Source organism: Bolinopsis microptera, chromosome 5 (genome assembly GCF_026151205.1).
Source record: "Bolinopsis microptera isolate Bmic1 chromosome 5, MBARI_Bmic_1.0, whole genome shotgun sequence".
In the NCBI taxonomy this organism is placed as follows: Eukaryota; Metazoa; Ctenophora; class Tentaculata; order Lobata; family Bolinopsidae; genus Bolinopsis; species Bolinopsis microptera.
The window spans coordinates 11529338-11557331 of record NC_087076.1 but is presented as its reverse complement, the minus strand read 5'-3'; the positions used below and the strand labels follow the sequence as shown (position 1 = coordinate 11557331).

Here is a 27994-nt window from a genome sequence, read left to right as displayed (position 1 = left end):
CTGATGAACTACAGACTACTGACTGAAGTACAGACTTACTGACTGAAGTACAGACTACTGACTGAACTTACAGACTCTGACTGAACTACAGACTAACTGACTGAAGTACAGGACTACTGACTGAAGTACAGACTATGACTGAAGTACAGACTACTGATGAAACTACAGACTACTGACTTAACTACAGACTACTGATGAATACAGACTACTGACTGAACTCCATGACTACTGGACTGAACTACAGCTACTGACTAAATACCGACTACTGGACTGAAGTACAGACTACTGGACTGAACTACAGACTACCTGACTGAAGTACGACTACTGACTGAAGTACAGACTACGACTGAGTACGGACTACTGACTGAAGATACAGATACTGACTGAAGACAGACTACTGACTGAATACGGGGTCCGGCACAGTGACCCCACTGTTTGCGGGTGGTATTTGGAGGGGTGGGTGCCCCGGTTGGCTCAACTAAAAATTTTTAATATTAGGTTGCAGGTTGAAACGAAGGCCGGTGATATGATTTTATGTCTTGACTCTTATATTATCACAATTATAAATAATTGGTTTGAGGTTATAAAAATAGAATTGCGTTATTTCATTAGTCCCAAATCTCAACTACGGCTGTTGGTTAAGACTAAGTGATGGTTGTCTCTGGCTGGTCGGGGTGGAGAGGATTGTGTGCGGCAGGTTCGGCTCAATCTGAGATTTTAGTTTTATTAGGTTGAAATGAAGGCCGGTGATACAATGTTATGTCTTATATTATCACAATTATAAATAATTGTTTTAAGGTTATAAAAATAGAATTACGTTATTTCATTAGTCCCAAATCTCAACTACGGCTGTTGGTTAAGTGATGGTTGTCTCTAATATACCCTCTAATATTATAACCTGTATAATAACGAGTAAAGACTCCTCCAGCCTCCTCCTGCTCTGAGAGCTTATTATAGGACTAAAGAGCAACTAAAACTTAGTAATTATATCGTGTTGGGAATGCACGTGGAAAGGGAGGACTAGCGAGAGGGCACGTGTTTATGAGAAATAAGCCGTTAAGGTGGGACAACATATTACTTTAATATCATTTTTCATCTGAGTCGCTTGCTATTTATAGTTGCTTTTTATTGTCATGCGTGGTTCAAGAATAGAGATTATTCTGCTCATTGCTGCTTTAATCCAGGAAATGTATACATTAGGTAAGAAAATATTACTTATTGTCATAGTTCTGCAATGTACGACAACATTAAAAGTAAAACAGTAAATTTTTGTTGAAAATGATGAAATTGTTAATTTATATGATATATATTTTTCCTAATTCCTCGTGTTGCATGCATCATAAAACTAAAAGCTCAACTTATTTCCAAAAATAATGAACATTTTCTCAGATTGTGGGCGATTACAGCATATCGGTGGTAAATGTGTAGAGCCTCTTAATGGCAACACAGCCACTGGAACTTATCTTGTCACCAACGAAGATTGTAAGGGAGACAGTTTTGTCTTCTGTATGGATTCAAACGGATACATAAAGCATAGAGAGAGTGGTCTATGCTGTAGAAGCAGTGGAGAAGTGAGTTAAATAACGTCAATGATCAATATCCTTTCATAAACAATTTAAACAATCGGACCCTCCTCCTGCACATTAATTTAACACTTACAAACCCTTGCCCACAAACAAGACATCGTGAGCCGAGTGGCGGTTAGAATTGCACATCTGTAAATATGCAATCCCAAATCCGTTATTCTTAGAGTTCTTTCTTACAGGCAACTAGAAACAATATTATTCTAACGGAATGCACAACTGCTGATAAATGGCAATTTACAACTCAAAGCAGTATCAAAAAAATCAGCGCTGATTCTGAAGGATGTTGGAATCCAAGTGGAGGGAATGCAAATCCTATAAATAACAATAAAGTAGTTGAGGCGAATTTTTGTAACGAGAACAGATTGAAGTTTACGTGGGAAAAGCTAGGTACCTGATTTCAATATCTCCTAAAACACATTTGTATTTTCTATTCAAAAATCAAAATATTAATGGTGTGGTCTACGATAATATATTATATCCAATATATTTTATCAGTGTCATTTCATCAACGTCTTATTTCAGATTGTTCCAAACTTCCTGAAGACTGGACTGGAGTGTTTACAAATACAGAGTTCCCAGTAGATAATGGAGCAACTATGACTGTATTCTGTCAGGAAGGCTATTTCAACGTAGGAAGCAGTGTAGTTACTTGTAACACGGACTTTATGGAATACGATTCAAAACCTAGTTGTATTATACGAGCAGGTAAATTTAAGGATTATAAATTATTCTTAACATAAATAAACTAACATGGTTTCGACGCATTGACGGCAAAATTTGACAGGACCAAGTGCAGTGCTGACCAAGGTGTAGTGCTGTGTAACCAAGCTCGACCAAAATAAGAATCTCCCATCCTTGTAGGCTTATAACCTACCAAGACGCGCGCTGGGTTGGACTCGTCGACGGTCTTAGACTCGTCGAAGGTCTTGAATAATATTTGAAACACATATTTTACGAGTATCACCCGTTAATCGCATCCTTGACACAGATATCACTTAATCATACGAAATCTTACATTTATAGTTTTAAACTATTTTCACAACTACAATTAAATATACATTCATCTTGATCTAGGAAGCGATGTAAGTGTAACAGAGTCGGTATAGTTTATGCAATGAACCTCGGAAATTCACAGGATTTCCAGTCATTCTGTGCTTGAATGATTTTATGTTAAAGATATATCTCTTTAAGTTTAGCAGATCATTTATATAAGAATTGTATCTGAAATAGAGAAGAGGCTTACGTTTAATTTTGTAGGTTTACAACCTACCAGGACGCGCGCCGAGTTGGACTCGTCGACGGTCCTGTATATATATGGAACAGATATTTTACGAGTATCACCCGTTAAGTTTAATTAACAAACGAAGCTTTTTGTGTTTAACCAAGGGACAATTTGACACGGTTGATGAGTTACTATGGACTTATGGAGAGGTTTAAGCAATACCGATCTTGATGAACAAAACTGCCGTTCCCTGAGAAAAGGCTGGAATGGCAGAATAGGGAAATTCTAGGGAAATTCAGAAAGATATAACGGAGAACGATCAGAGGACCGATGTCTTTCTCGGGTCAGTGCAGTCTATAAGTTTGTTTTAGAGCAGTGCTTATAAACAGAGTCCAGTAAACCGGTTCCACCCGGATACTTTAAGCTTCCCAGTCATAAGTATTCCAGTAAGTTCCTTGCCTTAAATTAACGTGAGCCGTTCAAATTAGTATTTTGTTTCTTATAAATAAAAAGAGTCTGACGTGAATTTATAATTATATTTATATTGTTTCTAGTGTCTATTCCCATTTCCAATGTCCATTTAAATTCTATACGATCACTCACTGAAAGTAAATTCTATCCAGGTTGATCCGACCCGACACATCGTGCAGTTTCCCGGACAGTCTCCAATTCCATAATCTAAAGAACAGTGACTAAGCTTAAGTAAGTGTAAACTGCTTAGCAGAATATACATTGTAAAACATCCGATTGATTAATATTTCATTTACCTTAGATAAAATATCCTTCATAATTGCTTAATGTTTTACCATCTTAAATCCTGTTAAGAAGTATTTTGCACGATTCTTTGATTACTTTCTATCCAAGGTTTCCGGGTAGAAGTAAGCTAACGAGGATAAGATTCCCTATCTCCCTCTCGCTTGAAGCCCGTACCAAAGGACCATCATACGAATCGAGTTTGTTCTTGAGGTAAATTCCTTTTCCATTAGTCTTGGCATATTACTATTAGATCTAAGAATATATTTGATAATCGTAGTTCCGTGCTCTCAAAAATTATATACTTTGTTATTGTACAAAAGTACGTTTCCGTTTCCACTTCCAGGTCGATTGCACGAACATTTCTGCTCAGACCGTGTTACCTTTGCCGATACCAGCTAGATTATTTGATCTCCTTCGTCAGCAAAGGTAATTAGTACAGTTATAACGTCTGCATATTAAAATATTAGTTGTCTTAAATAGTAATAATGATTAAGTTTTGTTTTATAGAGTAGGACTTGATATTAATATTTACAAGTGCAGGTTTAAGGGAGTTTTCCAGTTATGTATTGTTTTAACGCGATAGTAAAAGATATTGTTTTCAGACCATTCGTGACCGCCAAGCTGTTAAAGATTCTAATGAGTGATCCTCCAGCCCGCCTACTCCATTAATCACTAGAGAGGAACTACTAAAAAGGTGATTGCATCAACATAGACTCAGAGACCAAGATAGTTCCATTAAATAGGTTATGAGATATTCCACCGTGTCAATTTCATTAGTGTAGTATAAAAAGGTTACTTCCATTGTTATATAATCATTTTTTAATAAGAAGGTTTTCATTCATTTATTGTTGTTTCCATTTGTGTCAACCCACCAAAATTGAAAGTCTGAATTATAATCACTAAACGCACTAAATTAAATAAGAAGTAACATGCAATTCTGAATTCTAGCAAAACTATAATTTCCCTAAAACAAATGTTTTAAGACGCTCAATCGTGGGTTCAGAACCTTCCGAGACAGACTCTCTTGATATAACCGGGGCCTCCCATGTATAGTTCTAGCCAAGTCAAAATGAGCTCTAAATAAATAATTTCTTGGAGTAAATAAAGTACTAAATATCATGGACATTAGACATGGGAGAGGTGATTATTACCCGGTACTTGCAACTAACACCTGAATGAAATGGTACCGTGGTTTATAAAAGTTTAATGTTGCCATAGGGTGGTAAGTCCCCATTCATCGTAGTCTGATAGTTTCACTGCATCCTAATATATGTACTTATCTGGAACTCCAGACAAATTAATTTAAATTTGGAACTTAGTCGGATAATTTCATTAAGATTCCAGGATGAATCACAGACTATTTAGCCTAATGTTATGATCCCCTTGATTATAGTGGGGGGGGGGGGGCCAATGGCATAAAATGGCACAAAAAACATATCACAAGACAAGGTTTGAATTACGAGTGAGACATCAACTGATCAACAATCTTTCAAGTTGTTCGCATAAGTCTATCTACTTTTTAAAACCATGTTACAAAGTTCACTAACTTTTAGAAATATTTAATGAAAATTACACTAGCGTAATCATTTGGAAACCCCCGGCCCCCTCCCCCTCGGCTGATTACGTAATATGTGAACGACCCCTATGAGTAATGAGTATCCACTATCCAGAGAAACAAACTGTTTCAAACCAGAAAACCAAATCGGAATAGATACATTACAACAATTTATGAGTCAAAAAAATATATCAAGATTCAAGATAACATAAAAAGTAACATTTACTCAAATAAAGACAAATAGATATAAATAAGATTTAAACAGAATTTCAAATTACGTTCAATGGAAATGAAAGATTAGCCCTGAGATGATTTAAAGCTTCTGGATCATCTTTATTTAACTTAAGTTTTATAAATTCGATTGCTAATCATAAACAAAAAAACATAAAACTTGCTTTTCTCAACATAATGTTTAACCCAACCGCAAACCTTACTCCTAAACATCAAAATTGTTTTTCCTCAAATCAATTTTCCTCAATATAGCGATAGTCACAATCTTTAATAAAAATATGATGAAATATAAAAGATAGATTTGTGGTAATCTGAAGCAAGGTTGTTAAATACGTCAAATTTTCGTGAAAGAATACGACGTATTCGGTTCTAATAAAGAATACGTCGTAATACGCCGTAATACGGTAATTTTTATGGATTGTTAAATACGTCCACGAATACGCCATAATACGCCGTAATACGCTGATTTGTCAAAATTAAACATTACAGCTGCGCGCCAACCTCATCATCGATCATGCATTAAAGGAGTGCAGTTATACATGATAACTTAAATTTGTAATCAAATTTTATGGATAATCCGATAAGCTAACATTTTTTGCGAAATTAATGTTAGCTTATCGAAATTTTCGTAATACGTCAATTTTCGAGGATTAATACGTATTCGTATTCCAATACGTATTCCCTCCTAATACGTATTTAACAACCTTGATCTGAAGTAAGGTTGTATTAGGAGATCAATTTAGCGGCCAGTATTTTTGCTTGACAGTGATTAACATTATGGTTTAGTAGAATCTTTAAGTACTTTTACCCACTCATCAAGAACCTGGTGCCACTCATAGGACACGCCCACTTCCTCGCTAACAGGGAAAGTCAACACCTTGTTATGTTGTATTTTATATCGGTAAGCAACACCTTGATTGGAGATTTTAACTTTATTCCCAGGATCATTGCACTGACTTCCTCCACATTGTACAACAAAATATTCCAACAATTGAGTGTCAAGTGTGAAGATAGCCTCCCCAACTAACTCACACTGAGATCTATCGCAAGTCCCGTCCTCACAAGGATCACATAAAACAAACCAGGAGGGTTTGTTGAGAGGCACGGCTAGCTGGTACTCGACACTTATAATAAAGTTAACTCTGAAGTGGGAGTCTGATATCCCGGTTACAAGCGCGTAGCTGACAGGGGCTCGGTAGTTGGTATCAAACACAGCGTTCCAGTGTATGTGTCTGAATAGTTGGTAGAGAGGATAGTGGGCAAAGACAGATCGGACAGGGGACGAGTAGTAGGCTGTCGGGGCGGTTCTGGAACCTTCATATAATACCCAACTAAATCCTAAAACTACTTCACTTGGGATAAATAAAGAAAACGTTGAGGTACTGAATTCGATCTCTTTGTTCACCGATGGAAAGTCAGTATTTCCCTCAAAGTTAATTAGTATTTTCAAGTAAGTCTCATCAAGATTTGGTTCAAAGTTGTCACCACTGTCTTCACTTTGAGGAAGCACATTAGATGCTATGAGTAAGAATTCGTCTTGATCTATAACCCCGTTATTATCAATGTCATAAGCTTCAAACAATGCTCTTTGCTGAGGAGTCATATTCCTTCGGCCGTCGAGATTTTGGGAAACAAAGACGAGAACATTCTGTTTGAGCAGAGCTAAAAATACGAAGAATAAAGAGCAAACCAGAACAAATATTCCACTGTCCAGAGCCATGGTGATTTTTGCGGGGTACAGTGACCAGTGTAGAATTCTTATTCGTCCTTCCTAGAGATATAAGATGTTAGGGCGGGTTTTACTTGAAAATCTAGTCAGCCAATTAACAAAACTTCAGTACAATTCGACGCGCAGCATGGTTTTGCAAATGCTAGCCATACGCATTTAAACTTTATATACAGTAAACTTTATCGTGCGCAACGTAAACAGTATGACTGATACCACAGTGGCAGAAGGACTTTCGACAAATCTGTTCCAAATAAAAAGATCGAAAATCGAGTGTTTTAGTGAATAACTTAGAATATAAATTTATGATTTACTTTAAAGTAGAAGTTTTGATAACCCAATCCCTTACTTTCATTACACAAGTTTCGGTCACTGTCCAATTAAAATTTTTACCCGGCGAAACAAACATTATTTACAGACCATTCAAAATTCACTAAACTTAAAGTTTATAACCAAAATGTATGGCATACACCGAAAGTTAAGTTTTCCATAACTCGACAATCTCAAAAACAAACCGGCAACACAATCATTTCAGCAAACGTTTTCCTGATTTAGAAACTTTCTAATACACTCACTAAATACTGATAAGATTTCCAAAATCCCTGCAATAACTTGCCCCAAAAACTGGTTATGACATCGTGAGATACTTCGCATAAACTTGAATAAATCAGGTTTATTAACCTTCACAAAACCCTCCAAGCACATAAATCTACCGCCGGGTTTCAACACTCTGAACGCCCTCCTCTACCACTTTTCTCATGTGTTGCAGTTTCTAATGCCATACGCTATCGTGTAAAATCAAAGGGTGTGTCCCGGAGGTTCCTAACAGCTCCGCATTTCCTTCCAACCAATAATAACATCCCAGCCCTGAACTCCCTTGCTCTCTCCTGACCCACTTCTCAACACTCCTTGTTTTTGATATCACACCCAACTATTTTCTCACAGTCCCTATTTATGTTACTCATGTGATTATGAAGTTTTTGAAGGCAATGCCCCCCGTCCCTCTAGTCACACGCTACATCAGACATTTATATTTTGGTTTTGGAGCTGCTGATGTAAAAAAATGTTCCTTCCAAATCGGTGTAACTTCCGAGTTACATAGCATCGTTCTTAAATCGTATGTGTCGGCCACTCGCTCGAAAACCTCCTTACATTGCTCTCGTTTGTTTATTGTTTTTTTTTCTTCTGATTCTGGTGATAGTCCTGGTAACCGAAGTGAGTTTCGTTTTGTCATGGTTACTTGGCGTTGTTAGTAAAGATCTGAATCACACAATTGTGTTCTATGGATTGTGAAACAACACTGACGTTGCTAAGAAACGAGAGGAATAGTTGGTTGCTAAGATTCGACCACGAGCGTACAACACTTGAACGATAATAACAATCCTGATTTGAAAGATATGTTAATGATTGCAATAAAACGAGCATTAAATGAGAATAATTGGATAACCATTGAGCTATTAAACCTCAATTTAGTCTCAACAATCTGCGGTTAGCGTTAGCGTAACTTTTAATCTATTGGCAAATAATATGTCCTTAAATAACGTTTACAAATCAAAAATAAAACTGAAAACGGATATCAATTAACATTATGACATTATTCTGCTAAGAAATAATTAGTATCTTCACTAGTTAAAGATCATCCTCTCAAATATAAAAATATTAACTACTGAATATCCTAACGAAAAAGATTGTAAAGAAATCTGATACATTGAATCATGACCTACAATCCCAATATCTACATATTCTCTGAATGTCAAAGAACGAGCTGCAGATTATTGACTAATCTCATTGTGTTTCCAGTACACAGAGTGTACATTAACGAACCCTGTCACCACTCGTTAGTCGTCACCCTCCCCAATAAACCGCAGCAAATATAATTAAATATAAGCCATTTTCCTGCTCTCTATAATTTAAAACCAATTCCCCCAGGATAAATCGTGTTTTTTGTAGCCATGTTTTCATGAAAGCAGCATATAACACACCCATCAGTCATTACAGCAGTATGACCCCATATATCAGATCTGCAGCTATAGGTGAAGGAAATACAGGCATCAATAATCTCCTATCACACTTATTTCCTTCTATAGTTTTTCAGCTCTGTCGAAGCTGCTCTTTAGACTCTGCCTTGTACCGATCCTGCTAACATCACCATTGACGCTGGGAGCGCCTGGTTTTGTGTAGTTTTCTCTGGCACGTGGTGTACTAACTCTTCTATTGGTACTGTGAACACGTGTGATACCTGAGGTAATACAGAGCGTGATTACGTACATATTAGGGTGTTAATATAGAGTATATATATTATTGAACTTGGAGGTGTACCCCGAATTCCAGGTATATTAGGTTTCAATAAGGTCCAGAAGTCAGTTTTATCGAATTCTGATAAAAAAAGGATTTCAAATATTTTTTACCACTCATTTTAAAAAAAACCACGACTTAGAACGAACAAACATCAAACTTTTAAAATAAGTAAAAATAATTGAAAACTTTTTTCTTTTAAAAAACTTTTGAAAATCTTGATCTATAAAAAAAATTTACCATTTATGAAGTTTATGATTAATACACATCAAGTGTAAAGCGGGATAAGAAATATATCTGAAAATGGAGAGAAAATAAATATTCAAACACTACAAAAACAATAAATAAATATCCAAACACTACTTATTATCAATGCTTATCTTAAGAAACAGGGTTCCCGATCGTGATGTAAAGAGAATGGTTCAGATGAATGAATCGCAAGGACAAATGATAGCAAGCGCAGGTCAAGCTTCATTGTATCGTCGGGGTGAGCGGGATAGAGAGGGGGCTAGTGATGAGTAGTAATATACTTAGTAATCAGTATCGCGTCCGGACTTACATGCCCATCTCTTTCATTTAGCTAGGGGTATATGGGTTGATTGGAACTGCAAGTTAACATTTCAGGATCAAGACATTCTCCATCTCCTCTTTTTATGAAGCTTAAGCAACAATTTTAAATCTTGTGAGTTGACCTGGAACAATAATGGAATTTAAGAACACAACTTTACATTATCGATTTTAATTTACAGTAACTAAACCTGGGGGGTATGCAACGTCCATTAATGTCAATTAATGTCAATTAATTCAATTAATGTCATTAATGTCAATTGATGTTCAATTCAGTTTTGCAAAATTTTGGAAACTGACAGTAATTACACGATAATTTTTCGACCAGAGATTTATGTAGTTCCTACCAGATTTTTAGCACTTTTTAGAAACTTTCTACATCAATTTATTCACTACTATCACATATGGAAATGGAAATGTAAAATTCAAGATCATTAAACAATAAAACTAAAATAATAAAGTTTTCGAAATTTAATTTTCTAAATGGGCGGGCCACCAAGGGAGTGGTTCTCAACATCCATCAGAACTAAAACCCGCATTAAACGAAATGCCTTCATAATTTATTTTTGAATAACAATCTTAAACAGCTAACATTACCCCTTCATACTAAAAAAGCCGATTCCTAGATATTTTTAACCTGTATAATAAACCAATAAAATAGGGCGTGGCCGGTGGGGACCGAAGATGCGAATAGTTTGAAGCTAAATTTTTTGTTGTGGTCCTTTGAACCTAGGATCCACAGATAAGAACATACTCATAATTAATTCAAGGACATTTTGTTTTTTTTGAACCGGTCTAAACTACATAGACGTGAATATCTTGATATTTAAATCGGAATAATGATAATCTCAAATTTCAAGACAATATTAATGTCCAATTAAATGTCAATTAATGGTCAATTTAATTCAATTAATGTCAATTAATGTCAATTAATGTCAATTTAATGTAATGTCAGTTGGGTTTTTATGGAATACGAACATTAATTACGTTTTGCATCACCCCCCTAAACCTGAATTTTAAACATCTTAAATGTAACCAATTACCAGAACCAGGAATTTGGGTTGATATTATAATCTGGAAACTGAAAACAGTTTTTTGACGATCTGCAATACCAATCAGCAAAAAAAACCATAAAAAACAATCGAAATTGGATATGAAACTTGATAGTTCACATAGTTTCACGCATAAATGTCGAAATAAATTGATTCCCATATTATTTTCTAACCTCGTAAGATCAGCTCGTCGTGAAGCTGAAGAACCAAGTAACGCCACGCCGGCGCTGCCCGTCACGATGCCTGCGCATCAGGACGGAACGTCCTGTCTCTGGGAGTGGGTTAAGGCGGTGTCAGGATACTTGTTCCCCAGGAAGTTGTCTGTACAATATTCACCATGGCCACCTTTCACATGTCAGCAGCAGATCCCTGTATGGTGGTGTTGACTGCCTGGCGCTGCGCTGCGCCTGCACGCCGGGCTTGAATCACTGTATATGTTGGGTAGAAACGGCACTCTGTGTAAGATCGTCTCCACTTACCTTTCTTCTGGCACATATTAACTGTTTTGGGATGTAGTTCCTCCAGACCGAGTATCTGTGTTTAAACGCCTCCACAACTCCCCTTGCCTCTTTCTTCAGAGCTGCCCAACTCTTTAGCCAGACTCACAGACCCCATTCCATACAAGATACCATAACAGATCAGGCTAGCATGAGCTCTCTGCTCGGGGTCCCATCGGAGACAGAACACTGTTTCCACCCAGCTGCCACTGCTTTAAAACACATCCTCCTCCGCTGTTCGGGTTGACGAGGGTCTCTTAACTTTCTTATCCCCGCTCATGTGCCCTAATATTTCTCAGTTTCTAACTGAGAGTAATCAGCAGCAACTAACACACAACCATCACACGCTCAAACATAGGTTTTAGAACTGCGCAAACATGCGCTCCCTGCTGTAAAGCTACTGTCCTGTTCACTTTGCGATAGTCAGGAAAGTCTAGTGGCAAACTCCTTGGGATGTTCGAACGTTAGCTCCCTAAACTGACTCCTCCAGTAAGGAGTACGTTTCAGATAATTGAGGTGTACCCCTGTTCAATTTCAACCTGTACACATACGATGGCAGACTGAAGTGGCAAACATAGTCCTGCTCAGAGCACTGGATATCTTCCTCCATAATAGCACTACTGCGGGTAGCGGGTGAGGGAGACAGGCGAGTTAGCACCTCCTGTTGGTGCTGAAGAACTCCTCCTGCGCTCTGTGCATCTAGGAGCTGGTTTCTTAGATCGTGTGGTGGCAGGTGAATTTGCTGAACAGTACTTCCTGACAGCTCACTAGGGAGAAAGGAGAAAGTAGTGTGGGCTAATGTATAAGCTAGATTTTCCAGCCGCTCCATATGGTGCCCGTGCATCAGCTGTCACTGATTTCCCATATTCTTCAACAGAAAACCCTAACCCTAAGCATCCATACGAGCTAGAAACACGAATACAGGGACACTCCTACTTCTTTGTAAGATAACAACAATTTTTTCCGTATTCTTAAGTTCACTTTCTAACGTACTGTGGATGTGCCAGCCTACAAGGCGTCTAAAGCACCCTTACTCGAGGAGTACTGAACACTGGAACACAGCTGTCTCCTCATCCCACAACTCTATAGCAACTTCAGGGATAAATTGTCCACTAGAGACACACTGTTAGGGTTTGAAAGTTGTAGTGTCAGTAACCAGGCCGCTACCATAACAGTCCCTCACATCTTCTTTCTATAGAAGAAGTCAAGGGAAGTTCTAGAATTTCATGAGTCCTGATACGAACCCTTATTCTCTGATATCTACTTCTCGCATGCGCTACTTTTTCGTTAAACGACATGTCTAAAAAAGAGCTGTGTCCAATGAGACCTGTTGTAAAAATATCAGATAAAGTCTGGACCCCCACCATCTCCAGAGATAGTTCAGAAGTATCATTGGAGTACAACCTGATAACTCAGGGGCTCTTCTACATCCTCCTCTAAACAAACGTAATACCTTTCCATACCACCCCAACAGAAAGGCAATCCCTACAACTTGAGTACTCTCCAACACTGTTGCGCTGCTTCTCCGATACTCTCAGCAAAAGAGAGGGTATTATTGGCGGGAGAACTGTTCCTGAGCCATCACGTGATCCCCGCTACTGATATGAGTACTGAGACTTACTTTCTCAGTTCCTCAACAAAAACAATTCAAACATGCCCCGGTCCCCTGAAACATCTACAATAGAATAGCTAGAGGTAGAGGTGACTCACACAGTTTTTAGTCTTAGCTATTTCTTGAAGGGGTGGCGTAAGGAGCCTCACCTGCTGGAATTACTCACAGTGGATAAGAGGAGAGTCAGGTTGCGTAAGTAAGCAGAGAGTGAGGATGAGAAGGGAGGAGAGGAGGGACGTCATGTCATCCATCTGCCCAAACGACCACCTCTCCTGTCCCCTCATTGGTACGGTTCCACGTATCCAGACTACTGATACTATGCTTATCATCCTCTGTAAAAATAAAAACTGTCTTACTTTGGTTCAACTGGTTAGTCGGGAATTGTTTTTAAATTCAGAGGCGATTTTAGCTGGGCTCCCCTATTTTCTGCTTTTTTAGAGGATAATTTTGCGGGACACATACTCGTTCGTTAGGAGACTCCTTTTTAAGCATCCTTCTCTACGCTGGCCAGCCAAATCTTTATCCTACTTCACGAAAAACCCAGGCGACAAAATTGAATTCGTCGAATGAAGAAGAAATGTCGATTCGTTAATTCTAACATTTTCTAGCCTTTACTAGATGTTTCTGGCCCTCTCCTAGTGTCCAACTAAACTGGATTTCCGCTTAGAGGACGCTCTAAGTATTACAGATTGAGTTGTTCTGTGGGTGAGGATAACAGAATCTCCATAACAATGATGTCAAGTCAGTTAACAGCACTAGCACTAATCCGAAGTGTTTCTCCACCCTACAGCGGGAAGATTCCCAACCTCACCCTGATAAAGAGCATAACTCCGTCCATGTGACTTTTTTCTCTTATCTATAGTTTTAAAAGAATGTCCCGACAAGTCCTACCCTTGAAGTCCATCTGAGCCAGGTCCCTCCTGCAGGAGCTCCTTGAGCACCTCAGCTATTCTATGACTACGTAGCAGCCTCAGCTACAGTAAGACCATGTCCTCTTATCTTAACCAACTCCTCCCTTAGTCACCCTCCTTGTCTTTTAACAGGCAACACTCCTTAGTAGCAGTGTTTTTATTGTCCTGATCAGCGAGGGAGGAGTTTAGCAACACCAGTGTACCCTTCATTGTACAGTACCCTGGCTAGAGGTCCAGTGAGAAGCCGTACTCTGACCAGATCACACAACTCCTTCTGTACCCCACTGAACAGCTCACTGTAGATTCAATAGCAATGTCCCCCAGAGTTCGAACCCAGTCTCCCACAGAACACGGCAACTTGGCGGCGTAGAGGAGGCGGCTGTTTGTAAGGATTGGAGCAGACCTCTGTTGGTGAGTTATTTAATATAGCTATCCGATCTATGGGTATCTCCTCGATCGACTCTAATAACGCCCAGGGCAGCAATGAAGCCGCAAGGAAAACTGAAGTTTAAGTTACTGCTGTTTCTGTCGAGTAGGGGCGTGCCAGAGGCAGCCCCCAACCAGGTTACCCTTCATCCAACAACCCATTGTTACCTGATCTCTTGTAGGCAGAGACAGGTTAGACCACATTGAGTGAAAGAAGCCAATCTGGGGTTGCCCATTCCTTGAAACAGATAACGGAGGTACTTCAAAACCAGCTGCATCAGACCTCCAAGTTTAAAGTTCCGTCCTCGCCTTTCACAAGATAGATAGCGATCTAGAGCCTCTTCGGTGGAAGGGCTAGTTTCAAGGTACCAAAACCTAACTTTGTCGCCCCGTGTAAACCATTTCACCTTCAGAGTTTTCTCCTGCTTAATTGAAACATATTCACTATAAATTCTAAGCTTGAAGTTAAAATTTCAGGGCAGTGGTTTCTGTTCTGCCGCCAAACAGTGCTCTGAAAGTACTCAGTAACCTCATGAGTCTTAGAACCTATCCCACCAGCGATTATCCTCTAACATTGCTCCCTCTTCATTGCAGCTCCAAGGTCTGTTCCCGCCCAACAGCTAGATCAGGATTCAATGACATAAGATACGATCTTGTCGATAGCGCCCCTTTCCTGGGTGTACAAGATAAGAACACAGTCCCCCGCCTCATCAACCCCCATCCTCCCCCTCTCCTGACATCTAGTTTTGGTACACCAGGGTGACATGTAAAGAAGGACCGAACTTTGGGACCTGATTAAGACTCGTACTAGCAGGAAGGTTAACTCCCGCACTCAGAGTACTGGTGGCTACAGGACCCCTGATAACACTCTCCGGATCCCTGCTTCTACCACCTCTCTCTCCTGAATATCGAGCCCACCGCGTGTGGTATGCAATGCCACGTCTCACACACCGCCTCTAACACAGGGTCCCACAAGTCATGGGCAACCTGCGCAGCTCTGAGATATCTCCTTTAAACCCTCCGCGTTCAACACCAAGGTCTGGTCTAAAGCGGGGGTATTTGTTGAGTAGAGTACCTGCTATCAATCACAGAGTTTCTCAGTCCAAGCTTTTAGTAGAACAGACTATAAGGACGTTGTGTCCAGACAGGAGGACTTCCTTGACAAAGGAATGGTGATATGTTTCGTGAGGAAGGGAAAGGGAGTTCTCTGACTGGTTTTTCCCTGTTAAGTCGTGCACAATGTTCCCTATCTCACCAGCTGGGTCAGGGGAACTGTCTAAGTCAGATGTGTAAAGTGCTGCGTCCAGCCACACGGCTCAGTAGGTCCAGGTTATGGAGGGTAGCACTCTTCCCACTATTCTTAGGGAGGAAGAGGACGAGTTTTCTTGCCTGGAGTGGTAGAGGAGTTTTGGTGATGAGGAGTTCTAGAAGATACCCCCGTGAGGAGTCTCCACCAGTGACCCTCGTCTACCACCACCATCCTATCTCTCCTATCTCCCCTTTATCTCCACCCTTCTATAACATACAGTTCCCTTTTCTCTAAGTGCAAACTGCTACATCCACTTTGCTCATACCCCCGAGGAACTTTAAGATCCCGAAAAAGCCACCCACTTTAAGTTCCCTAACCCTGGTAGTATCCCCCTCCAAATAAAGATGTTTTCTCCCCAGCTACACTAACGAATGGCAGATAACAAGACCTTCTTTTTGTCCCAAGACTCGCTTCAGCAAACAACAGATCCGCCGTACAAGAGTCATGGCCCGCAAAGTGGGGGCACAGGTACACCAGGGTCTTACCAGAGAGGAACACCGTCAAGACAGCCACACTGCCGCCAGGTGATACATGTGGGGTTTATCCCCGCTTGGTGGTAAACGAGACAGAACACGAGGAGGTAACCCCACCGTGGCCACTCACACATTTCACGCGTTTATTCCCTCCTTCTGGATTACCATGGTATTTGTTCAGGGGAACACTATATTGCTTCCTAGTTTGCAGAATTTTCGAAGCAGTTCCGTTGGACATAGTGCCCATTATACCGAGGAACAGCGCGATGGGCGTGACACAGTTGGGGTTTTGTTTTTTGTCCGGAAAAGAAATGTACAGACTGGTTTGTTGGAAGAATATTAGGAGAGAGAGGTTTGCTTGGAAAACATTTGATAAAAAGTTGACAGTTTCCTGCTCGGACGAGCACCTAAACGTCGTTTACCTGAAAGTGTATACATTACTTTTAAATTTGAAAATAGATCTAGGCTCTCAACTATCAAAATTTAATCTGTTGAAACAACTTGAAATCAGCATCTACCACACCCCTAAACATACAATAATTTCATGAATACAGCTTGATTCAATCTACAATGTTAAATACATGCATTACTAGACGTGTTTCAGTCTGCTCTGAATCGTTGCCAGGGTTACCGTGATCCGTTACGCTATGGTTACTCAAAGCATTGTTTCTCGGCTCACTTCCTTTGAGGAATTCTCCAACAGGAGACAAGAAAAACCAAACTGTATTGTCTTGTTAAACGCTGTGTACAAACCACCTGTTGGGGGAACTAGTCAAGCGTGAACAAGCTAATTTGCCCTTGTTAGTGGGTGTAGCAGTAGAACTTTCTGGAACAAATCTTATCTTCTCTTATTACAAATAAGTCGCTTCCCCAAGGCTACCACCTGTACCGACGTTTTTCAAGTAATTATTCAGGACAGGAAATATGCCATCAGCTATATCGAATTCTATGTCATTAAAGGAACACAGTAATACCACAGAGTCAGTGACCAACTTGCATGCTGGCAACATTTTTTTTCAATGTGAGCTCTTTGCGCTCCACATGGTATCCTGGATCAATTGATAACATAGAACATCATCAACCATTAGCCAATTCTCAGAGTCCATGCCTCACTCAAAGCGCTTAAACAGCACTAATATGAGTCGAATATCAGCTCCAGACTAGTGCTGGACATCGCTTGACCAACAAACTAGGTACCTCTCACCGAGTAAGAACTTAGGTGGGTCCCTGACACGAAGGAGGTATACGGTAATGAAATGGCTGACGAACTCGCAAGGGAGGATCCAGCAGTATCCCCATAGGACCGAACCTTTCCTCCCACTACCGGAAGTCATCATCAACAATAGCCAACCAAGGAGTAACTCTCAAACTCACCTCAAAAGTGCAACAGGTTGCAGTCCAGTGATTAAGGAAAAATTCCTCTCGACCTGTTTTTTCACAAATACAAATACAGGAATCGTAATATTTTTCAGGAACTCACATCAGATGGCTAACATGGCTACTTTCAGTCGCGCCCACTAGCTTACTTCCAGATTGTGGCAAAATAACGTCAACTTTGGGAGACGCCCAAACTGCAAACACTGCCCAGGGGAAGCAGACATTCCCAGCACTTCCTCTGTGAATGCATCCAGCCAGATAAACTCCATAATGAGGATTTTGGTAAACCTCTTCTTACAATGGAGGAAATTCACAACCGTAAAACTCAACCACATCATCCAAATTAGTGGAACAGTCCAAAAGACTAGAAAAAAGTAAGATCTCTGTGGTAACCCCTAAGTATTTCACATCAGGCATTACACTAAAACCAATCAGAACCCATCCTAGGCCGACCTCCGCATAGAGACCACCAAATCCCAGGCGTTGACTTGCTCGGAGAACCCTTGTCTGCCCGCTGAAGTACACAACGAAATGGGTTTGACAGCTTTCAAGACTCTAAGAGGTCCTGTTGCGAGATATTTATTCATTTATATTTTATGTATATACTTTGGGAGACCTGGCGTGTACTAGCAGGAGTTGCATTCTTTGGGCACGGCGAGAAGGCTTCCCTCTTACAGTATGAGGCCAGAAACCGTTGACCGTAACCAAGAGAGAGAGAGAGATAGAGAGATAGATGCAATAAGTCGCTTAGACGAGAAGAGATAAAGCATACATTGCAATTTAATGATTATTTGCTACAATCCACCGTAAAGTTGCAATGAAATTTGATAATTATCTGTCTGCATGGGATAAGTTTGTTGCTGAGCTTTATTCAATATATTGTATAGTGATATATAACGTATTACAGTCAAACCTCTCTATACCGGGTTCCTGCTGGGAAACGAAAGGTCATGCCTAAATCTTAGATATGAATACTTGAAATGGAAGACAATAGTACAGCATTTTATCCACAATCATCATGCCTACCTCCACATTATTCATCGCAAGAGGAAGGAAACAGGTATAGTGTTCAAGTCACTTGGTTCCTCTAAGTCCGCCAGCCGAAAAATCACATTATTTTCGCGAAATATCGAAACACGCTAAATGATTAAAACTATGGGAGAAATGAAGAGGCCGAGTATTTCAAGGTACCCGGTATGGAGAGGCACGGTATAGAGGTTTTACTGCAACTATGATAAACTTATGATAAATTGGCGAATCTAAACCAACCTTTACTCTGTCCCACGTTTTATCTGCGGTTGGATTCTTTAGCTTCGATTTTCCGATTGATAGCTTTCCAACAAGTTCGTTTGGGATCTTGACTCAGCAGAGTCATCAGAGCGGTTCTTTCAAACAAGACCTGCAAACATTTGTGTAAATTACCATTTCACACGCAAAATTTTGGTAAATGTTGTATAAATCTTATAAATAAGAATTACTCAGGTGATTGTCTTAGAAACGTTCGCACGAAATGGACCACGTTTTTTCCCCAATTTAACTTTAGAAGATAGTCACAGCTAGAATTTTAAGATATGCAATATAATATTCACATGTCTATAGATTGGATACTGGCGGGGAGGTGAAACACATTTGTTTACTTTATAGTAAGCACAATGATATCGGCGGGTTGAGGAGGTGAAACTCATTTGTTTACACTTTTAGGGTAAGTACAAAGTTCGGCGGTTTGAAGAGGAGGATACACATTTTGTATATAGAAGGCTTGTAACACTTGTAACGCTTTCTTGTTAACCCCCCTTTGGAAGGCCCCGTAATTATTTCTTAACGAAAGCTCAAAAATATAACCGCGAAATCGAAAAACCTTCCTAATTAACTCATTTTGCATGACTGGTTCTGACCTGAAAATTTCACGAAAAATCGATTTAGCTAGGTTTCAGAACCTTTAAACGCTCCTTATCCCTCAAAATTGATGTTTTACAGTTTGATACGAGCAACAAGCAACATATTTTTGATCCTCGGTTCTACTCATGACCTAAGCAGTTTAAGCTAACCCGACAGATCGAGGCAATCCACCTTAACTTGATCAAACTGGTACAACCAACAATTTTCAGATATAAATGTACTTTGCGAATACGTTTTATTGCAGCTTTGGAACTTGAGTGAAGACCAGAGTACATAACCCAACAGCAGGTAAGCAGCAAAACTCACTTTGGTGACTGTTCCCAACGAACATTTTTCTGATCCTGTAACATATAACAAGGAGAATCGCACCTTAAACCAAATCAAACAGTACTATCCCAATTTCCAAGCCCAAGCATGATACAAAGTCAAAGAAACACAATGAAGGTAGGTTTACCAACACCACAATATAACAATCATACTAACAACTGAATTAAAATATATCTGACGACCGGGCAGCCCTGAAGTCTCCGTGATACCTCACGAGCGAACCACTGTAATCGAGGTGTTATTCATGTTACAAACCGATCCGTCCAATCACAAACGGAAGAGTGACCATATCGATTATCGTGTGTTTTACTTCCTTATCTTTATTTGGAACCCTCTGTTTCACATTGTTAATCTCTTACCACATATCGGCTGGCAAGGTCCGCGTGCAATATCTGCACCGCGGAAAACACGCCATGATTACGTCATGAACTTGAAATAGTGGTGATTGTTTGTACTAAGTTACTTATAAAACCAGTGCCCCATTGCCCACTACAAATACTAAAACTGTTGGGGGGGGGGGGGGGGGGGGGGGGGGGGGGGGGGGGGGGGGGGGGGGGGGGGGGGGGTTTAAGATAAACAAACCGATCTTGAAATTAGTGTGTTGGTCGCTCCCTGCCAACTGACTGTGATGCTAACCGTTCAACATGAACTGAACATAACATTGTTTTTAGTTAAGCATGTTTTCGGTAATTGTTTTAAATTGCGGAGATTATATTATTAAAACATTACTACTAATATGAGGTCCTCGATTATGAACTGAGAGTGGGAGGATTCCAAATGATGAACTGTGCTTTAATTTTACACCAACTGAACAAAGAATAATGTAAAATTTATCCATGAGGTGCATCTCCTTTTCTAACTTAGACAGTAAGTTTTTTGAAAACCATAATCTAGGACACGACTCCACTGACAAGAACTGTATGTTCAGAGGAGGCAGTATACAGTGAGGACAAGTAATGGTATACCTGACAGAGTTGAAGTACTATTTCATCATGCCAACATGGTGCAGTTCCATTTTTTACCAGGTTAGACACTCAAAATTTCAATTTGTGCTGTGTAAATTAGTCCCATTGCCGTTTTAAATATTAAACTTGGAATCCTTCTCGCAAATTGTAATATAAGAGTTTTTGTGTAACATTAAATAATTAAATGCTGCACTTGCCCTCAAAGTCAATGGAATTCATTTTGTGTGCGGGTGTTCATTTTAGATGAAGATAACACGGAATTTCCAAGTAATGAAAAATCGATAACGGGTAATAAGTGCGCTGTTGAAATGGTTTTCAGAGGACCCCTCTTTAGTTCGTTTTTACGGTGCACCGTATATTCCAGCACCAAGCTCAACAGGTAGAATGTTTGAATATACAGAAACAAAGTAACTGCATGCAGGATTTTGAATAGAAATTTTAATAGCGTACAGCAAAGCTCTAACCCATGAATCCAAAATAAAATGCAGCAGGAAACAAACTAAAGAGGGGGTCCACCTGAACGAAACCGGACGCGGATCACGCTAGTGTTTTACGTCACAGTTAATTTTTAAGCATGACACATAATCATGTGGTAGCATGGATTCAAACAGACAAACAGAGTTATTTTTGCAGTAGCACCATTTAACGATGGAGTACGTTTTTCAGTTTTCGGGCCTAAAAGTAAAGGACCGTTCATGTGGCCAAGAATTACATACGATAAGTACGTACCAGCTAAAATATCTGCTAGTTAACATTCAGTTACAAGTATATTTCGAATAGAAAGTTTTAATAGCGGTACAGTCAAACCCAGATGATCCGAAATAAAATGCAGCAGGTATACGAACTTAAGAGGGGTCCACATGAACACATTTCCAAACAGCGCACCAATAACCCGTGATCGATTAATCAATACGTGAACTTCCGTGCTCCGTTTTCCTGACAAAAGTCATTTTGGAAATTTCGGGCTTTTGGTCTAAACTTTTTGTTTTTGGGTCAAGAACTATCCCTGAGGACCGTTGGATACATTCGCCGACCCCCCAAAAGCCCCCCCTTTTTTGGAACCCCCTAAAATGCAAAAAATGGTCATTTTTTCTGAGAAAAGTGCTGTAACTAAGAATATTTTGGAAAACGGGTGCCGTTATTTTCAAAAATGGTGCATTTCGGAACTGAAAACGGTGGCATTGTTTTCTACGTCCCAAAACTGGCCTATGAAGGCAATTTGTGATCGTGGGTCTTTTGCCTGGGAAAAAACACTTTATGTCACTTAAGCACTTTTGTGGAAAACGGGCTCGTTTCTCACAAAAGTGTCTTAATGCCATTATACTTTAATAAAATGTTGAATTCGCCAACTGAAACTATATAATCGGTACTAACAGATCCTCAATTTTCCGGCGGATCGATGGTGATGTCCATAACTTCATGAAACGCTAGCTTCACCGTCAAATTGCCGATTTGTCAATGCAGAACGTTTTCAAAATATACTCATAATTTGCTTTAAACTTTTTAATTCTCTTAATAAGTTTGAGACTGGCGGGATTTATCGACAGGCAAGGAACATTACCAAAGAGATAGAAGCGATTTGCCTCACTGCTCTTTCCTCTGTTGATATGGATGAAGTTTCTTTTCAACACACATGCACGGAGTACAAGGAGGCTTTTTTTTTTACAAGACGCCCTTGTCACATTTAACGAAACCTTCGCGAGGCTGGGGTCCGACGGAAGCTCCTTTAGCGATTCTTTGGAATGAGTCATTCGCAGTAAGGAAAGAGAGAATGTGTCCTCGACGTTGGATAAGGGGCAATAAACATTTTTGCGCAGGCCAAGATTGGTGGTAGCAGGGAGATCAATTTTGGGGAAAAAAGGGGCAACATTTGTTCTGCTCAAAACAAGGTGTTGGACTTTATTTACAGCCCTATGTCAATTATCAACAGCCCATATGTTGACCTAGACAAGATAACGGTCAAGTATCTAGAGCCAGGGCACACCTTTAATGAGTGCAAGACTCATTCACCATAAAAGTGGAGTTTGACCATTAAAACAATCACGTCTACTTCATGATTATAAGGACTTTGTTCAGGCAGTTGAACAGTGGGTACTGCTATAAAGCATGAAACTGCACAGACTTTGAATCCGTGCCAAGGTTCCTACGGAACCAAGCAACCGTTGTAAAACTGAAGAACCTTCCTCTTTAAAAGATGTTAAAGTTGTAAGTATTCAGCCGTGGTCTGTAGAAATGGAATTGGAAACAAATCAATGACGAGGTTTCCCTTCATTTCACTCCATTTCTCAGACAAAAAAGACGAAAGACTCATTTCCATAGTTTCAAAATAGCTTTCGCCCAGGAAGAGCCCGGGGGATAGCTACTCCCAAAAAACAATACATTATACGGTTAAAACTGTGCAGGCTTATGGCCCCGATAGTAGGGTATTTTCTGGATGAACTTACCTGATAGTAAAACCCTAGATTATATCCGATCTAAATCAAGTGTTTGACTAAAAAAAATCATCCAATTTCTTGTATTATTTTTACCATTTATTTTGTACAGCATTTCTTACAATTAGTTACATTTTTATCACGCTTGTTTTTCTTTGCCTCGCTTACGATATCACATAATTCGCAAATCATTGGTCTTTATGAAGAACGTCTCATCTGAGTTCTTAATTTAATTTCTAAAGAAAGAAACTTATCTATTTATTATCGCCAACTTTCACCAATCAACGCTTCGTTGAAATGCTGGTAGAATTCCGACTATTTTTTTTAAATCGCTGGGAGAAGGGAGGTTTTCGTTTCTTGATCGACCACCATCAATATTTCGTAAAATTTTTAGGTCAGAATGATCGCAGATAAAGTTCCATCAAATGTGGCCTGTACTTAAGCACTATTCTCAGAAAACGAAATTTCAAATTTCAATTTCAGCGTGTCCCCTATTACAACCAATGTTTCTCACAACAGGTTTAGGCTAATTTTCGTTTTTTAACTTTCGATGACGCCAAAGGTTTTGAATGGGGGGTAATTTTCATCAGAACATGTATATTAGCCGATTGACTGTACTTAACACTTTTTCCTAAGAAATGCAAACTATAATATGTGATTTTGAGGCACTGTCCGAAAGTTAGGATGATGAAACCTTGTCATAAGGTCTCAAAGTCCGACCAAAGTTACCTTAGAAAACATAGGGTGGCAGTTTAAATTGACAGCAGCAAGCCAAGTACAATTACAGAAATTGAAATCTTTACCCTCAATTTGCACTAAATGAAACTTGTGAAGCACGTTTGTCAGAAAACGGCAGCGGTTATCCTCATCTAAAATAAACAGCCCGCACACAAAATGAATTCCATTGACTTTGAGGTCAAGTGCAACATTTCAAGTTACACAAACATCTTATTATTACAATTGTGAGAAGGATTCCCAAGTTTTACATATTTAAAGGCAAATGACAAATTACACAGCAACAAATGAAATTTTGAGTGTCTAACCTGGTAAAATGAACTGCACCATGTTGGCATGTTGAACTAGTACTTCAACTCTGTCCCAGGTAAACCATACTTTGTCCACTCCTGTAAATACTGCCTCCTCCGGAAACATTCATTTCTTGTCAGTGAAAGTCGTGTCCCTAGAGTCTGTTTCAAACACTTTACTGTCTAAGGTTAAGAAAAGGGAAGCACTCATGGATTATACATTATACCTTTGCCTTCCCAGTTTGGAGTAAACTTAAAGCACAGTCCACCATTTGGAATCTCACTCAGTTCAGAATCGCGACCTCATATTATAGTAAAATGATTTTAATAATACGATTTCTCCGCAAGCGACCAACACCTATCAAATCGTTGTTTATCTAAACCCCCCCCCCCCCCCCCCCCCCCCAACTGTTTGTATTGTACGTGGGCCATTGGCACGGTTATATAAGTCACAACAATTTGCACGCGGACCTTAGCCAAGCGATAAGTGGTAGAGATAACAATGTGAACAGAGGTCAACTAAAGATAAGGAAAGTAAACTCACGATATCGATCAGGTCACTCTTCCTGTTTGTGATTTGGACGGATCGGTGTCACATGACATAACACCTCATTACAAGTGGGCGCTCGTTGAGGATCACGGAGCAACATACAGGGTGCCCGTCGTCAGAATAAACTTTAATTCAGTTTATTGATTATTAATGATTGTTATATTGTGGGTGTTGGTAACTACCGTCATTGTGTTTTTCTTTTTACTTTGATCATGCCTGTGCTCTGGAAAATTGTAATAGTACCTGTTCGATTTGTTAGGAGACGATCTCCTGTTCAATTTTACAGGATCAGAATGTTTCGTGAGGAACAGTCACCACAAGTGAGTTGCTTACCTGCGGAGTGTTCGTACTCTGGTCTTCACTCAAGTTTGCAAAGCTGCCAATAAACGTATCGCAAAGAACATTTATACTGAAAATTGTGGTTAGTAACCAGTTTGATCAGTTAAGGTGAGGATTGCCTCGAACTGTCGGTTCAGCTTAACTGCTAGGTCATGAATTAGTACCGAAGGATCAAAACATAATGTTGCTTGTTGGCATGTATCAACTATAAAACATCAATTTTGAGGGATAAGGAAGTGTTTTTAGGTTTTCTGAGACCTAGCTAAATCGAATTTTCGTGCAATTTAAGGTTAGAAACAGTCATCAAAATGAGTTAAATAGAAGGTCGTTTTCTCGGTTATTTTTTGGAACTATTCTTCAGAAAAATAATTCGGCCCTTCAAAGGGGGTAAACAAGAAAGCGTTACAATTGTTACAAGCCCTTCTATAATACAAAATGGTGTATCACCTTCCTTCAACCGCCCGAACAATGTGCTTACGCCTAAAGTGTAAACAAATGTGTTTCACCACCTCAAAACCCGCCCGAAACATGTGCTTACTATTAAAGAAAACAAATGTTTTTCCACCTCCCGCCAGTATCCACATCTATAGTTCAACTTATGAGTTTACGATATATAAAATTTTGAAAGCATTTAGTCGAGGGCAAATTGAGGCTAACGATTATTTTTACATTCTGTTTTCTAATGACAGCTTCCAAGCATGCAATAAAAAGTTTAAACTGTTTTAAATCGATTTCATCAGATCGAAACTTTTCAGAATCCAAAGAGAAGAGGGAAATTTTTTCGCTAATTGGGGGGAAATGAGGCTAACAAGTCATAAGATACGAATGATAAATCTGTAACGAAAGATTCCAACCTGATAGTCTGACATCATAGTCCGTATTAAGACCAATACTTCATAAAAGCAGAACCATTATTAACAATTTGTAATCCTTGTATCCGGTACTTTTGCTCCAAGCTTATAATCAGTGAGGCCTGGAAATTAAAAAAGTTTTAAAACCACTCCGAATTCACTCCTTGAAAATTCTTAAACTTTGAAATGAAAGTAAGAATATCAAATTTGAGTGTGTAAAAGACCTAATTATTAACAATTTTATACATATTTATTTATAATTGTATAATGTATATTTATAATTGTATAATGTATATTTATAATTATTTAAAATACTTTCCCGCTCACCTTTATAACCCCTTGTGTGGCAGTGGACCATTTTTTGTTGACATCGGTAATTAACAAATTATTAGCACAGTGAATCTGGTTTGAGAAGTACAAGAGATGACTTCCATCAACCTGACTACATAAACAATCTAGTGACACCCAACAACCCCAATACATTTGACATGCTATAGTTGTATAAAGTGTTAGACTTTAGTTGTGGTAACTGGTAACTGAGAGAATACCTCAAATATCAATTCACCAGCTTATCTGATAAAGATAACTAGGTTTAAAATGTATTACAATCCCTACTACAATGAATCCTGGACACCCATCTAAAAACAAAATTTAGAAACCAAATAACCTCGTCGGGGCATGGCTTGATTTGCAAGTCCTCAAAATGTCCGATGTAGCCGAGGCAAGCATATACGTTCTCCATCTTGAGGCTGACCACAGGACGAGAAAGATTGCCCCAAATTTGCGAGGAGAGGAGTCCCTATTTCTTCATACATCTCCCTAATACTGGTCTCACGTGCTGTCTCTCCATCGTCACATCGTCCTCCTGGAAAACTATTTATTTTTTACAAAAGTGGTTATTTCATCATAAGGTGCTGGGAAACATTTTTTTGGGAATTTCACTTGAGAAATTTAAGACCCAAACAAATGGATGGTAGGTGAACAACGATTTAAATTCACTCGACAAATCCTTCATTAAATAACCAAAATAACACACCTGATTTGACCGGTGTGGGAGTTAAGAGTTTCGGTTCGCTTGGTGTAAAGCAAACTTAGTTTATCTTCCCTGTGGCACACTGGTATGAAAACAGCACATGAAGATCTGGTCAGCTTCTGTTTGTGTTCCACGAGTTTAGGGGCTAGACGTTCTCTGAAAATATTAAATTTAGTGCACTGCACGAAATATTACATGATGCACTGCATTAAATTTAACAAAGGAGGAATAACAAATTTGTTGCGATGATATTACCCCTGGTTAGTGCCATCAAATTCTGTTTCAAATGGTTTCTGATCCCACTGTGCGAGGTACAATTGTCAAATATTCCTTCACATTTTACTGCATATCTAACCATTTTTTAATAAAAAATGTTCTTCTTTCGAATTAGGGGGTGACATGAATGTGGTTAACGTGGAATAGCAACAAAAATCTGTCAGCTCGAAACACTTAACTAGGAGTTTTGCTGCAATCTGGTAAATCTTATACGACAATTGAAGTAAAGTTCTAATTATCTCAGAGCTAACCTCAGCAGAGTCAGAGCATTGGAACCGCGAATCCAAGACACGTTTAAACTCATAGAAACGTTCAGAAGCTTATTCTTACGCAACCCTCATTAAAAAGACAGGTATTTTTAATTTTATGTCATGAAACCAGCGAAACGAAACGAAACGACAAAAAACTTGCTCAGACTTGTCGAATAAAGCAGAAAATTTTGGATAGCGCTCGATTTGATTACGATTTCAATTAAAGAATGATTTGAGTTGCGTGCGCGGCGTAAAATTGACATGACCTTACTAAAAGGAAATAATTTTTAGAGCTAGCTCATAACTATATAAATTCAGTTCATTTTTTACTCCATATATCATATTATACAGTCGTGAATGTAAAAAGCGATTTTTTATTTGTTTGGTTGAAACAAAATCAAAAATTACTTTTCAATTACAATATTCAGTTAATATTTTTATATAAACAAAA

At 39.2% G+C, this 27994-nt stretch overlaps 1 long non-coding RNA gene across 1 annotated transcript; it reads right to left on the bottom strand.

Annotated features, from left to right (window-relative positions):
• Positions 1–9257: 9257 nt before the first annotated feature.
• Positions 9258–27693, bottom strand: LOC134815777 (uncharacterized). The gene is made up of 4 exons (XR_010160291.1): positions 27544–27693; positions 27020–27172; positions 26651–26856; positions 9258–9315 (listed from the first exon to the last, which is right to left on the bottom strand). It is a non-coding gene; the product is annotated as an uncharacterized LOC134815777 (long non-coding RNA).
• Between the last annotated feature and the right edge of the window lie 301 nt (positions 27694–27994).